We start from the raw sequence: 15,427 nt of genomic DNA, 5'->3' as shown, positions 1-15,427 counted from the left end.
CAGTTGTATTCCAAAGCACTAGGCAGGAGCATCATGTAGAGCCCTAATCAGTCGAGAAGAACACACATGCACACCCTTCCGTACAAGAAGGAAGAGGTTAGTGAGTAGAAGAATCCTCACATCCGGTGCATCAGGGACTTAAGAACTTACCGTTGATAACGGTATTTCTCCTAACATAACGTATATTTCTCCGGCGGGGTCCACAGGTTATCCACAGGATAACAATGGGATTTCCCAAAGCAATTTAGTGGTGGGGACGCTCCTGATTGGACAGGAGAACCTTGCGGCCAAATTCAGTGTCATGAGAGGCAAAAGTGTCCAAGGCATAATGTCTAATGAATGTGTTAATGGAAGACCATGTGGCTGTCTTACATATCTGTTCTGCTGACGCACCATGTTGTGCTGCCCATGAAGGACCTACCTTACGAGTAGAGTGAGCAGAGACATTAGCCGGAACAGGCAGATCAGCTTGAGAGTATGCTTCTGAAATAGTCATTCGAAGCCATCTTGCCAGCATCTGTTTAGTAGCAATGAGAGAGAGAGAGAGAGAGAGAGAGAGAGAGAGAGAGAGAGAGAGAGAGAGAGAGAGAGAGAGAGAGAGAGAGAGAGAGAGAGAGAGAGAGAGAGAGAGAGAGAGAGAGACGAGAGAGAGAGAGAGAGAGAGAGAGAGAGAGAGAGAGAGAGAGAGAATCTCCCGCAGAAAGTCCTGATACCTGAAAGGCCGGGACTACAATTTCTTCATTAAAGGTGGAATTTAGACAACACCTTAGGAAGATACCCAGACCTAGTTCTAAGAACTGCTTTATCTGGATAAAAAAATATAAAAAAAAAAAATATATATCAGAAAAGGAGAACGACACGACAGTGCTCCTAAATCTGACACTCTTCTAGCTGATGCCATAGTCAGTAGAAAGAGAACTTTAGCGGTCAACCATTTAAGATCCACTTTATTAAGTGGTACAAACGTAGCAACTTGCAAAGCTTTGAGGACTAGACTTAAGTCCCAAGATGCTGTGGGAAGAACAAAAGGAGGTTGAATGCGCAGCATTCCCTGGAACAAAGTACGCACATCCTGTAAATTGGCAATTTCCTTTTGGAACCACAGTCAATGCGCATACTTGAATTCTCAAGGAAGCCACCTTCAAACATTTATCCATTCCTGCCTGAAGGAAAGCCAAGACCCTGGAAACTCTGAAGGATTCCGGGTCCGTACGTCTCTCAGTGCACCACTGAATATAGGTCTGCCATATTCTGTGACAAATACGAGCTGAGGAGGGTTTCCTTGCTCTGAGCATTGTTTGAATTACCTGTTGTGAGAATCCTCTTGACTTCAGGATAGAGGTTTCAAGAGCCACGCCGTCAAAGACAGTCGATCCAGATGCCTGTGATAACAAGGACCCTGCATTAGTAGATCTGGACGTTGAGGGAGCAGAATTGGAGCATCCATCGACAATCTCTGCAGATCCGTGTACCAATGCCTTCTGGGCCAAGCCTGAGCTATTATAATCACGGCACCCTTTGCTTGCTTTATTTTCCTCACCACCCTGGGTAACAGGGTGATCGGGGGAAAACAGATATGCCAGATGAAAGTTCCATTTCACCGACAAGGCGTCCACAAAAATTGCTTAGGGATACTTTGTTCTTGACCCGTATGCGGGCACTTTGTTGTTCAGACGGGATGCCATGAGATCTCTCTCTGGCAATTCCCACTTGTCTACTAGAGTCTGAAAGACCACTGGGTGTAGAGCCCATCCGCTTGCCTGAATGGCATGTCGACTAAAAGTCTGCTTCCCAGTTTAGGACTCCCGGAAAAAAATACTGCGGACAAGGCTGGGAGATGGAGTTCTGCCCACTTTAGAATATGACTTACCTCCTTCATTGCTTTTTGGCTGAGAGTTCCTCCCTGATGGTTGAGGTACGCTACTGCCGTCGCATTGTCCGTGCGGATCTGGACTGGTTTTCCTTGAAGAGTGTCCTTTGCCTGAATCAGTGCCCTGTATGTGGCCCAGAGTTTTAACAGGTTAATTGGCAGGCAACTTTCTTCTGTGGTATATTGTCCCTGGAACCATAATTTTCCGGACATTGCTCCCCAGCCCTGAAGACTGGCATCTTGTCAGGATCTCCCAATCTGATATCCAAAAGGGTCTCCCCTTGTCTAGATGGGATGTCTGTAGTTATCAGGCTAATGACTTTCTTACCTTTACTGGAAATACCATCGTCTGTTTCTTTATTGTCTGATGTACTCCATTCCATCTGGCCAGAATCAGATGCTGCAGAGGCCTCGAGTGGAACTGCGCATACTCCATCATGTCAAATGTTGACACCATCAAACCCATCACTCGCATTGCTGCGTGAATTGATACTGTTTGACTGTGTAACAAGTCCTGAATCTTTGACCGTACCTTGGATATCTTGTTCCGAGGTAAAATTACCTTCTGCAGACTTGAATCCAGTACAGCCCCCAAGTGAGTCATACGTTGTGACGGAACCAGAGACGGATTTGCCCAATTTATGAGCCACCCGTGCCTCTGTAGACATGTTATGGTCTGTTGGAGATGGCACAGGAGCACTTCCTGTGATTGTGCCAGGATTAAAAGGTCGTCGAGGCATGGAAAAATTCTTATCCCCTGCTTGCGGAGATAAGCTGCCATAACCACCATGATTTTAGTAAAAACTCTGGGTGCTGTGGCTAACACAAAGGGTAAGGCCTGGAATTGAAAATGCTGCTGGAGGATGACAAACCTGAGATAACACTGATGGGACAGTGCTATAGGAACATGTAGGTATGCATACTGAATATCCAGGAATACCATATAATCCCCCGGCTCCATGGCCAAAACTATGGAGCGCAAGGTCTCCATGTGGAACTTCGGCACCCAAATATATTTGTTTAGCATTTTGAGATTGAGAATGGGCCGAAATGACCCATTTGGCTTCTGGACCAAAAATAGGTTTGAGTAAAAACCCTGCCCCCGTTGTGCCGGGGGTACTGGAATGACTACTCCTGACTGAAACAATTTCTGAACTGCTTCTTGCAAAGCCCTGGCTTTTGTCTCTACCCGAGTCAGGCTGGTGCAGAAAAACCTTAGAGGAGGATGCTTCTTGAAGGGGAAAACATAACCTAGAGATACCGCTTCTTACACCCAGGCATCTGTTGTAGAGTGTTGCCAAATCTGTGCAAACTGAAGAAGCCTGCCCCCTACCCTGGGATCCCCCAGGTGGAGGCCCGCACCATCAGGCAGATGGCTGATCATCTGGTTTGGAAGCTGATCCTCTGGTAGCCCAATGCTTTTTTGATTTACCAAACTTATTGTATTGGGGCTGTTTACAACCACTTTTTTTCCTTTGGTTTTCCTTGAGAACGAAAGGGCCGGAAGCTCGGACCCTAGATTTGGGCTATATGTGGAAGGAAACTTGACCTTCTCAGAGTCTGCTTCTGACTCCGGAATATCTGTCAATTCTTTACCAAACAGAATATTTCCCGAAAAAGGCAAAGATTCCAAAACTTTCTTGGATTCTGAATCAGCTTTCCAAGTACATAACCAAACTGCTCTGCGAGCAGCTATCGTTGAGGCTGATGCCCTAGAAGCAATAGTACCCATATCTAGTGCAGCTTTTTCCAAGAACACTGCTGCTTGTTTAATATGGGCTATATAGGATTTTTGCTCTCTAGAAGCTTATGAAAAATCCCCTTCCAATGCCTCAGCCCAGGCAGCCACTGCCTTTGCTATCCAAGCAGAAGCCATGGCTGGCCTTTTGACTGCTCCAGACAGGGAAAATATGGTTTTTAGAAAACCATCCACTCTCCTATCTGTGACATCATTTGATGTTGATGGCAAAGGCAATATAGATTTTTGCACTAATCGAATCACGTGCGTATCTACCTTAGGAGCTACCTCCCTTTTTAAACAGTCCCTGGATGGAAAAGGATAATTAGAATCCCATTTTTTGGGAATTCTATATTTTTTGTTCGGTGCTGCCCAAGCCTCTTCCATAATTTTCCGTTAGTTGGTCTGACCCTGGAAACTCAGTCTTAACTGTCTTGGGACGTTTAAACACAGGTGCCTTGGTTTTTAACACAGGCTCTGCTGAACCTTCTAAGGACAGAATAACCTTCATCGCTCTGATTAATTCAGCTAAATCCACTGAGCCGAGAGCTTCTTCCTCCTCTTCGTATACTGAAGTAGAGTAAATAGAGCTTTCATCATCCAATGAATCATGTGTAGCATGTGAAGTTGAAGATTTACTTACCATCGGTTTATCAGCTTGTTTCATTTGAGAAGCTGCTGGGGGAAATGATATACCGTAGGTAGGGAGCTGAATGTATGGGTACCCTACACCTGGTACCGAAGCTGTAGGAATTATCCGTTCAGCTATACTGGACAAAGTCTGTGCAAACAAAGCCCAAGGTGGATCCATCTGTACCTGATGTTGTACAGGGATCTGCCTTGTGTTCTGCTGAAAAGCAAAACAATTTGCACATAAACTGTCCTGAACCAGATCCTGAGAGGATAATACAGTTTTGCAAGTCAAACATGATACGAGTGTTGCTGTGAGTGTACCTTCGTCACCTTTGCCGCTCTTAGACATGATAAATAATCAGCACTTTCACAGTGAACTACACAATTTGTGACTGTATTCACTTTAACCTTCACCAGCATTGAGGATCAGAAGAAACCAACTGACAAACATATTAAAGTCAGCAATCACACTAGCAGTCAGTCACATGTTATATATTAGTCTGAGCATATCATCAACTACAAACACTTTTTAAAGTATGTAGGCGAACATTTTACTGAATCCTGTATAAACAGATCTAACGTATTCAGATGCAATGCGAAGAAAACCACAGTAAATGTACACAGACTCATATGCAATAGGCACTTAACTATTCGTACTTGACAAAGTAGATAGAAATTTAGTGCTGTATAGCCCGTACTCAGTAGAGTGGGATACAGGGAGACTCACCTCGCTTCCAGTGATCGATCAATACGTTAGCAAACGCTGAGTGGATCCAGATGCTACTAGTGTACCCTGCCACTACAGGAACCTATAGCGGACACAGACGCACCGGTCTTATGGTAACATTCAGTGAACACAGACGCAGTGATCACACAGCCGCCTATGATGCGACCGGATCTCCTGTGGAAGTGCTTAGTGAACACTGATGCAGCGGCCTATGCTGCGACCGAGTCCCCTCTGGTAGCGTCTGAGACGAAAGCGAGGAAACAGTTCATGGCGGGAGACTCAACGGAAACTGGTCATGAACCGGCGGGGGGGGATGGGGGGGGGGGGGGGGGGGGGGAGACCAGGAGAGCGTCTGACTCCCCACCGCTGACATCAACCCTATGGATCGCAGCCTCACAATATTCCTAGTGCCTCTGATCCCTAAGGCCTAGCGCTGGAGCACCCGTGGTGGTGTCGCGTCAGCTACTGTTTGGTATTCTCCTCCCAAAACAGTGCGGCTGTGTCCGTATTCCATCTACTAAGCGGAATCGATGCCTTACCTTCCCTCCGTACTCCGGCCATAGCCTGGTAACGTATAATGGACCAGCTAGTATATCCAACACAGCTGCCCACCGAAAAAGCACTGTACTCGTGGGTAAGCGTTGTTGTGACCCGGCGGAGAGTTGTTGGGAGCGACTCTTTCCAATATGCATATAAGACGCTATTTGGAAAGATCACTCAAGAAAAAAAAAAAAAAAAAACTGTAAGACTATAAAAATAAAATAAGAAAGCTTGGGCTGCTCGTGAAACAGCAGCCCTCTGACCATGGTCCGGCTCCTGCCGCACCAAACAAAAAACTGATGTGCCTGAGCCAGTGGGCGGGGATATATGGACGGGCCCGTTGCATCCTGAGAGGCCTGAAAGCTTTTGATCATTTGGTGCCAATCCGCTGTCGCTCCTTCATATCCCATTGTTATCCTGTGGATAACCTGTGGACCCTGCCGGAGAAAACACTAAATGCACCATGTCGTGTAAAGTCACCGCCGCAGACGCACATAGAATATAGGCATGACATATTTTAATGAAAACATTTTTTTTTAAACGGGATCTGTCACCTAACACACGCCAGGCATCTCCCGCTATGGGGTGTATTGAGGCAAGATGTGCGAGGACACGTCTGTTTAAAGGAGCATACACCCCATTTTTGGCTAGCGTGTATGCACAACGATGATCATGAACATCGCTGCAGGAAAATAGCTCAGTGCATACACAGTGAGCGATTTTCTCTGTGCCCAGCGATGTTCATAGGGGGGTGAAGCATTATCCACAGTAGGAGACAGCGAAATATTAACAATAGAATAGTAGATGTGTCAAAAGGATAGAAATAGTGTTTTAAAAAAAGTGTTTAGAGTATTTTAGACTCTCAATGCCCTCTATTGGCCTTTTTTTTTTAGTGCGCCACAAACTCCTTTCTATCCCTTTTTTGAGTTAACATGCATTTAGCCATGTGGTTCCATACATGGAAATGCCCAAATAATTCAATAGCTCCCGGTGTTAAACCTGGTGACTGAATCTGCCCCTATGAGCTAAATTCACTCAGTGCACTTTTCAATGTTGTTGCATTTTCAATTGCTGAATTTAAAGGAAAAATTATATTCAATACACAAACAGGCGTATTTAAATCAACAAAAAAAATGACAAAATCACACTATAGTAAATTTAGTCTTAAAAAACTTTTAGGATGGGGTCACTGGCAATCCAAACACCTGTCTTCAAGCTAAAAAAAGTAAGAATTTACTTACCGATAATTCTATTTCTCGTAGTCCGTAGTGGATGCTGGGAACTCCGTAAGGACCATGGGGAATAGCGGCTCCGCAGGAGACTGGGCACAAAAGTAAAGCTTTAGGACTACCTGGTGTGCACTGGCTCCTCCCCCTATGACCCTCCTCCAAGCCTCAGTTAGGATACTGTGCCCGGACGAGCGTACACAATAAGGAAGGATTTTGAATCCCGGGTAAGACTCATACCAGCCACACCAATCACACCGTACAACCTGTGATCTGAACCCAGTTAACAGCATGATAACAGCGGAGCCTCTGAAAAGATGGCTCACAACAACAAAAACCCGATTTTTGTAACAGCAACTATGTACAAGTATTGCAGACAATCCGCACTTGGGATGGGCGCCCAGCATCCACTACGGACTACGAGAAATAGAATTATCGGTAAGTAAATTCTTATTTTCTCTAACGTCCTAGTGGATGCTGGGAACTCCGTAAGGACCATGGGGATTATACCAAAGCTCCCAAACGGGCGGGAGAGTGCGGATGACTCTGCAGCACCGAATGAGAGAACTCCAGGTCCTCCTCAGCCAGAGTATCAAATTTGTAGAATTTAGCAAACGTGTTTGCCCCTGACCAAGTAGCTGCTCTGCAAAGTTGTAAAGCCGAGACCCCTCGGGCAGCCGCCCAAGATGAGCCCACCTTCCTTGTGGAATGGGCTTTTACAGATTTAGGCTGTGGCAGGCCTGCCACAGAATGTGCAAGCTGAATTGTACTACAAATCAAACGAGCAATAGTCTGCTTAGAAGCAGGAGCACCCAGCTTGTTGGGTGCATACAGGATAAACAGCGAGTCAGATTTTCTGACTCCAGCCGTCCTGGAAACATATTTTCAGGGCCCTGACTACATCCAGCAACTTGGAGTTCTCCAAGTCCCTAGTAGCCGCAGGTACCACAATAGGCTGGTTCAGGTGAAACGCTGAAACAACCTTAGGGAGAATTTGAGGACGAGTCCTCAATTCTGCCCTGTCCGTATGAAAAATTAGGTAAGGGCTTTTATAGGATAAAGCCGCGAATTCTGACACACGCCTGGCCGAAGCCAGGGCCAACAGCATTACCACTTTCCATGTGAGATATTTTAAGTCCACAGTGGTGAGTGGTTCAAACCAATGTGATTTTAGGAAATGCAGGAAACGACCCAGTTGAAATTCCTCTGTAGGGGCCTTCCTGGCCTCGCACCACGCAACATATTTACGCCAAATACGGTGATAATGTTGTGCGGTTACATCCTTCCTGGCTTTGATCAGGGTAGGGATGACTTCATCCGGAATGCCTTTTTCCTTCAGGATCCGGCGTTCAACCGCCATGCCATCAAACGCAGTCGCGGTAAGTCTTGGAACAGACAGGGTCCCTGCTGGAGCAGGTCCCTTCTTAGAGGTAGAGGCCACGGGTCCTCTGTGAGCATCTCTTGAAGTTCCGGGTACCAAGTCCTTCTTGGCCAATCCGGAGCCACGAGTATAGTTCTTACTCCTCTCCGTCTTATAATTCTCAGTACCTTGGGTATGAGAGGCAGAGGAGGGAACACATACACTGACTGGTACACCCATGGTGTTACCAGAGCGTCCACAGCTATTGCCTGAGGGTCCCTTGACCTGGCGCAATACCTGTCTAGTTTTTTGTTGAGGCGGGACGCCATCATGTCCAACTTTGGTTTTTCCCAACGGTTCACAATCATGTGGAAGACTTCTGGATGAAGTCCCCACTCTCCCGGGTGGAGGTCGTGCCTGCTGAGGAAGTCTGCTTCCCAGTTGTCCACTCCCGGAATGAACACTGCTGACAGTGCTATCACATGATTTTCCACCCAGCGAAGAATCCTTGCAGCTTCTGCCATTGCCCTCCTGCTTCTTGTGCCGCCCTGTCTGTTTACGTGGGAGACTGCCGTGATGTTGTCTGACTGGATCAGCACCGGCTGACCTTGAAGCAGAGGTCTTGCTAGGCTTAGAGCATTATAGATGGCCCTTAGCTCCAGGATATTTATGTGAAGTGATGTCTCCAGGCTTGACCACAAGCCCTGGAAATTTTTTCCCTGTGTGACTGCTCCCCAGCCTCTCAGGCTGGCATCCGTGGTCACCAGGACCCAGTCCTGAATGCCGAATCTGCGGCCCTCTAGAAGATGAGCACTCTGCAACCACCACAGGAGAGACACCCTTGTCTTTGGTGACAAGATTATCCGCTGATGCATCTGAAGATGCGACCCGGACCATTTGTCTAGCAGATCCCACTGCAAGGTTCTTGCGTGGAATCTGCCGAATGGGATTGCTTCGTAGGAAGCCACCATTTTTCCCAGGACCCTTGTGCATTGATGCACTGAGACTTGGCCTGGTTTTAGGAGATTTCTGACTAGCTCGGATAACTCCCTGGCTTTCTCCTCCGGGAGAAAAACCTTTTTCTGGACTGTGTCCAGGATCATCCCTAGGAATAGAAGGAGTGTCGTCGGGATCAGCTGCGATTTTGGAATATTGAGAATCCAACCGTGCTGCCGCAACACTATCTGAGATAGTGCTACCCCGACTTCCAACTGTTCCCTGGATCTTGCCCTTATCAGGAGATCGTCCAAGTAAGGGATAACTAAAACTCCCTTCCTTCGAAGGAGTATCATCATTTCGGCCATTACCTTGGTAAAGACCCGGGGTGCCGTGGACAAGCCAAACGGCAGCGTCTGAAACTGATAGTGACAATTCTGTACCACAAACCTGAGGTACCCTTGCTGAGAAGGGTAAATTGGGACATGTAGGTAAGCATCTTTGATGTCCAGAGACACCATATAATCCCCTTCTTCCAGGTTTGCAATCACTGCTCTGAGTGACTCCATCTTGAATTTGAACCTCTGTATGTAAGTGTTCATGGATTTTAGATTTAAAATTGGTCTCACCGAGCCGTCCGGCTTCGGTACCACAAACAGTGTGGAATAATACCCCTTTCCCTGTTGCAGGAGGGGTACCTTGATTATCACCTGCTGGGAATACAGCTTGTGAATGGCTTGCAATACTGCCTCCCTGTCTGAGGGAGACGTCGGTAAAGCAGACTTTAGGAAACGGCGAGGGGGAGACGTCTCGAATTCCAATTTGTACCCCTGAGATACCACCTGAAGGATCCAGGGGTCCACTTGGGAGTGGGCCCACTGCGCGCTGAACTTCTTGAGACGGGCCCCCACCGTGCCTGAGTCCGCTTGTAAAGCCCCAGCGTCATGCTGAGGACTTTGCGGAGGCGGGAGAGGGCTTCTGTTCCTGGGAACTGGCTGTGTGCTGCAGCCTTTTTCCTCTCCCTCTGCCACGGGGCAGAAATGAGGAGCCTTTTGCCCGCTTGCCCTTATGGGGCCGAAAGGACTGCGCCTGATAATACGGCGTCTTCTTATGTTGAGAGGCTACCTGGGGTAAAAATGTGGATTTTCCAGCAGTTGCCGTGGCTACCAGGTCTGATAGACCTACCCCAAATAACTCCTCCCCCTTATAAGGCAATACTTCCATGTGCCTTTTGGAATCCGCATCACCTGACCACTGCTGCGTCCATAACCCTCTTCTTGCAGAAATGGACAGCGCGCTAACTCTTGATGCCAGTCGGCAAATATCCCTCTGCGCATCACGCATATATAAAAATGCATCTTTTAAATGCTCTATAGTCAGTAATATACTGTCCCTATCTAGGGTATCAATATTTTCAGTCAGGGAATCCGACCACGCCACCCCAGCACTGCACATCCAGGCTGAGGCGATTGCCGGTCGCAGTATAACACCCGTGTGAGTGTATATACATTTTAGGATATTCTCCTGCTTTCTGTCGGCAGGTTCCTTTAGGGCGGCCGTATCAGGAGAGGCTAGTGCCACCTGTTTAGACAAGCGTGTGAGCGCTTTATCCACCCTAGGGGGTGTTTCCCAACGTGCCCTATCCTCTGGCGGGAAAGGGTATGATGCCAATAACCTTTTAGGAATTATCAGTTTTTTATCGGGGGAAACCCACGCCTCATCACACACTTCATTTAATTCCTCGGATACAGGAAAAACTACAGGCAGTTTTTTCTCACCAAACATAATACCCTTTTTAGTGGTACTTGTATTATCAGAAATATGTAAAACATTTTTCATTGCCTCAATCATGTAACGTGTGGCCCTACTGGAAGTTACATTTGTCTCATCATCGTCGACACTGGAGTCAGTATCCGTGTCTGTGTCTGCCATCTGAGGTAACGGGCGTTTTAGAGCCCCTGATGGCGTTTGAGACCCCTGGACAGGCACAAGCTGAGTAGCCGGCTGTCTCATATCGTCAACTGTCTTTCGTAAAGAGCTGACATTGTCACGCAATTCCTTCCATAAGCTCATCCACTCAGGTGTCGACTCCCTAGGGGGTGACAACTCTATTATAGGCAATTGCTCCGCCTCCATCTCCTTTTCCTCCTCAAACATGTCGACACAATCGTACCGACACACCGCACACACACAGGGAATGCTCTGATAGAGGACAGGACCCCACTAGCCCTTTGGGGAGACAGAGGGAGAGTATGCCAGCACACACCAGAGCGCTATATATAGACAGGAATACCACTATATAACGTGCTTTTCCCTTTATAGCTGCTATTATCAAAACTGCGCCAAATTAGTGCCCCCCCTCTCTTTTTTACCCTTTTCTGTAGTGCAGGACTGCAGGGGAGAGTCAGGGAGACGTCCTTCCAGCGGAGCTGTGATGGAAAATGGCGCCCGTGTGCTGAGGAGATAGGCTCCGCCCCCTTCTCGGCGGCCTTTTCTCCCGCTTTTTGGTGAATTCTGGCAGGGGTTAAAAAACATCCATATAGCCCTGGGGGTTATATGTGGTGTATTTTCGCCAGCCAAGGTGTTTTACATTGCTGCTCAGGGCGCCCCCCCCTAGCGCCCTGCACCCTCAGTGACCGGAGTGTGAAGTGTGCCTGAGGAGCAATGGCGCACAGCTGCAGTGCTGTGCGCTACCTTGTTGAAGACTGATGTCTTCTGCCGCCGATTTTTCCGGACCTCTTCTTGCTTCTGGCTCTGTAAGGGGGCCGGCGGCGCGGCTCTGGGACCGGACTCCGAGGCTGGGCCTGTGTTCGGTCCCTCTGGAGCTAATGGTGTCCAGTAGCCTAAGAAGCCCAAGCTGGCTGCAAGCAGGCAGGTTCGCTTCTTCTCCCCTTAGTCCCTCGATGCAGTGAGCCTGTTGCCAGCAGGTCTCACTGAAAATAAAAAACCTAAAACTAAACTTTCACTAAGAAGCTCAGGAGAGCCCCTAGTGTGCACCCTTCTCGGCCGGGCACAAAAATCTAACTGAGGCTTGGAGGAGGGTCATAGGGGGAGGAGCCAGTGCACACCAGGTAGTCCTAAAGCTTTACTTTTGTGCCCAGTCTCCTGCGGAGCCGCTATTCCCCATGGTCCTTACGGAGTTCCCAGCATCCACTAGGACGTCAGAGAAAATGTGAATTTCTACTTTTTGCACTTCCGTACTGTCATTATTGAATTTATGTCACATGGACTAATACACTGCACAAACTAGGGACCTGATTCGGATAGCATGGTGGGTGCACCGATTCATATTGCATGGCTGGTGCACTGTGCGTGTGCAGAATGGGTCCTGCATTTTCACTTGCAGTGACTCTAAGTAGCAGCACGCCGTTTGGGGGCGGGACAAAGGTGGCAGCAGGCATCATTCTACAAAACACGGATGTGCCGGGCTAGGAAATTAAAACGATGCAGAAAAGCCCGGCCATCCTGGGTAACCCGCAGGTTACACAGATGGCCAATGTTCACACAAATGATCCAATGCTGCATCCTTGGACGCAGCATCAGATTACACATGCATGAAGGAGGCGTCTATTTACACCAGACGTTTCCTGCTGCATTAGCATATATTAGTATTGCCGCTGCTAATAAGGTATATGCTAAGGAAGCAGCAGCGATACCAACACTTACAAATCAGAATAGGGCCCTAGATGCATAATGTTCCACAGTTAACTGTTGCTCATGTGACATCAAAACAGAAACTTTGATTAATAAAGACCCCAAATATAAATGGTGATGAAATGTGCAACATTCACCAGCCACACAGGCCAATCAAGAAAGTGCTAAAGTACATATGTGCAAGGTTTTTTGTTTAAGCTCAAATGCACATTATCCACCTTGCACACAACCCCATTTCCACTTTTTGGAAACTACCCTACTTTTCGTATATCTGTCTGAAAATGTGTATAATAATCGTCAAAAATGTCACTATAAAATGCTACCTATGGAAAGTTCACGGAGGGAAACCCTTTTCATTGGCATTAATTATTTAGGATTGATTAAATTTAGTGTGATACCACGATGGAGTGCAAACACCAGAGGTAGATCTTGTAGGCCAGACACGGCATATTTTTATACACAGCTGCGAAAATGTGGGGTGACAATGAAGGGTGTAGTTGCCAGCATTCCAACGGACATCATGGGCATCGCCCCTAACGGAATCAACACCATAGAGGTTTCTTCTAAAATACTCCCAAATCCAGTCTAATTGTACATTAATCATACTCTGTGATCCTCAAACTGAAGCATGCGCTGTCACCGTAGACTGGGAGTTGACATAGGGAAAGCAATAGTGGCCATTCATTCCTTCTAAACAGACTGTCTCTAGCAATGGCGTCAGCTGTATTTTCCATAGATGGTAGAAAACCATTAATGGTTTTAACTATCAATGGACACATGACAGCAGCAGTAAAATCTAAGGCAGAGCTAAGCGATGAGCAACAGAAAACAAAACAGCCTCATCACGAGGGTTGTATTAAGGCCTGTGGGGGCTCCAGGGCTACAAATTTGCATGTGTCCCCAGGAATAAAAACTGTCAAAGTGACATATTGGCAATGTTATAATAATAGTATAATGTGTTAATATCCCCACTGAGTCCCCCTTCTCATTATGCCCCCCAGCTCACATTGGGGGAGATGTACTAAATTGTGAAAACAGACAATCAGCTCCCGACATGTCACAGGCTGGATCTGGAAAATGAGTTAGAAGCTGGTTGGTTGGTGCTTGATCACCGTGAAATGTATCACTTTCAAGGTTTAGTACATCTATACCAGTATCCTTCTCCATTGCTATTGTCACTTCTTGCAACCTGCGCTATGACACCCTATGGGTGAGCCCACTGCTAGTAGAGTTACCTACGTGCAAGTTAGCGACAGCCCCAGGATGGCCACCCCGTGGATAGTATGAAACTGCTTATCACCATCGGAGCTCACCCACTAATGGAAAACCATGAATAATTGCTACCCTTTGGTGCCCAACCCAACCAAGTCAGTTATATCAAACAGTGAACGCAATAAGGGATGACCAAATGTACTCGGTAACAGCAGCGACATCAGAGTCAAGAATTTCGACCCGGTAATTTGCAGATCAACACGGGTATTCTGTCTGTGTGAAAGGGTCAACCCGGGTCGAAATTCCAGGGTCTAAATCCAGGGAATTTCAACCCAGGTTGACCCTTTCACTAAGGACCTGCTTTTTTCATTATATTACCAGGTAGAACTGATTCACCAGGTAATTTCAGTTTCTGGGGAATATAAAATATAAATACTCCCGCTGTTTCTTCTGGGTTTTGTGGTCGGCCTATTTGATTGGACGGCCCATTAAAAAGTGCATTTTCACCCGAAAATACACAGGTTCAGTGAAACCTGTGTGTTTTCGCGTGAAATAGCCTGCTGCTATCGAGGATCTTGCTTCGCCTGCGGGTGAAACATAATCCCGGATTAGCTGCGGCACGCGCCGCCTTATCGGGGCTAATTGGATAGCCCCCCATACTTTTACACCCGCATTGGGTGCGGGTAATTGCATATCCCCCAGAGGGAAATTTCTGTCTGAAAGGGGTATAATAGATCTCCGGGGTGCCAGTAGGCTGTCACAGGCCGCACTGCTGCCTTTGCAAAAGGAAGGCTGATCCAAAGCGGATCAGAGCCGGAACACACCGTGCGTCAGTATCTACACTATAGTGATGCACCGGCACAGCCACCAGGACACGCGGCGCACACAAGATACATACAGTGGCCGCTGTTACCGCTCCGTCCTCCTCCCGGTCCTTGTTGTATTTCAACAATGAAACAGCACGGCCGCAGTGTTTTCTACCGTACAGAGCAGCAGTCCAACACCGAGCAACCACTGCAGCGATTGGTGGATTCCTGAGTCGATTAGTGTCACAAGGATGTCGATTTGCTCAATCTTACTTCCCGTTTCCGGGCGATCTGATTGGACCTGAGCGTGAAAGAGGGAGCTCATCTTCCGCCGCTGAATGGACGAAGGGGCACGACAACCATTCGCTGATTGGCTGCTGCGACCATCACACTGCCCACTCACGGCATAGCAGGGACGCGATTCAGGTGCAGCAGCAGCTGAGCAATACTTGCATAGAGCGAGTGCCGGATGTACAGTCACAGACAGCGCCCCCTGCTGGGCGACATGCGAACACGTGTTATGTGAATAGGTGTAAATAATACATGGTTTTGTGCAAGATGTAGGTTTGGAAATGATTTAAGGCATCGCGATTGAGCTGTGTTGGGAGCTCTGTTGTCTGCTTTGGTTTGTAAAAACTCATTTCCCTTTTTGGCAAACTTGCGAAGACATGGTACAGGGGCATTTTTATTAATATTTGGGTCTGAAACCTGATAATTATGCTGTG

General features: G+C 47.4%; 1 protein-coding gene across 1 annotated transcript in view; it reads right to left on the bottom strand.

The window, feature by feature from the left end:
- Positions 1-15,002, bottom strand: part of PDCL (phosducin like) — a 78,114-nt gene extending 63,112 nt beyond the window's left edge. Inside the window, exon 1 of the mRNA XM_063936923.1 lies at positions 14,795-15,002. The gene's annotated coding sequence lies outside the window, so the exon portion shown is untranslated. The remainder of the gene's footprint in view (positions 1-14,794) is intronic.
- Positions 15,003-15,427: the final 425 nt, after the last annotated feature.

Source organism: Pseudophryne corroboree, chromosome 8, assembly GCF_028390025.1.
Source record: "Pseudophryne corroboree isolate aPseCor3 chromosome 8, aPseCor3.hap2, whole genome shotgun sequence".
Classification (NCBI taxonomy): Eukaryota; Metazoa; Chordata; class Amphibia; order Anura; family Myobatrachidae; genus Pseudophryne; species Pseudophryne corroboree.
This window is presented reverse-complemented; position numbering and strand designations above follow the sequence as displayed.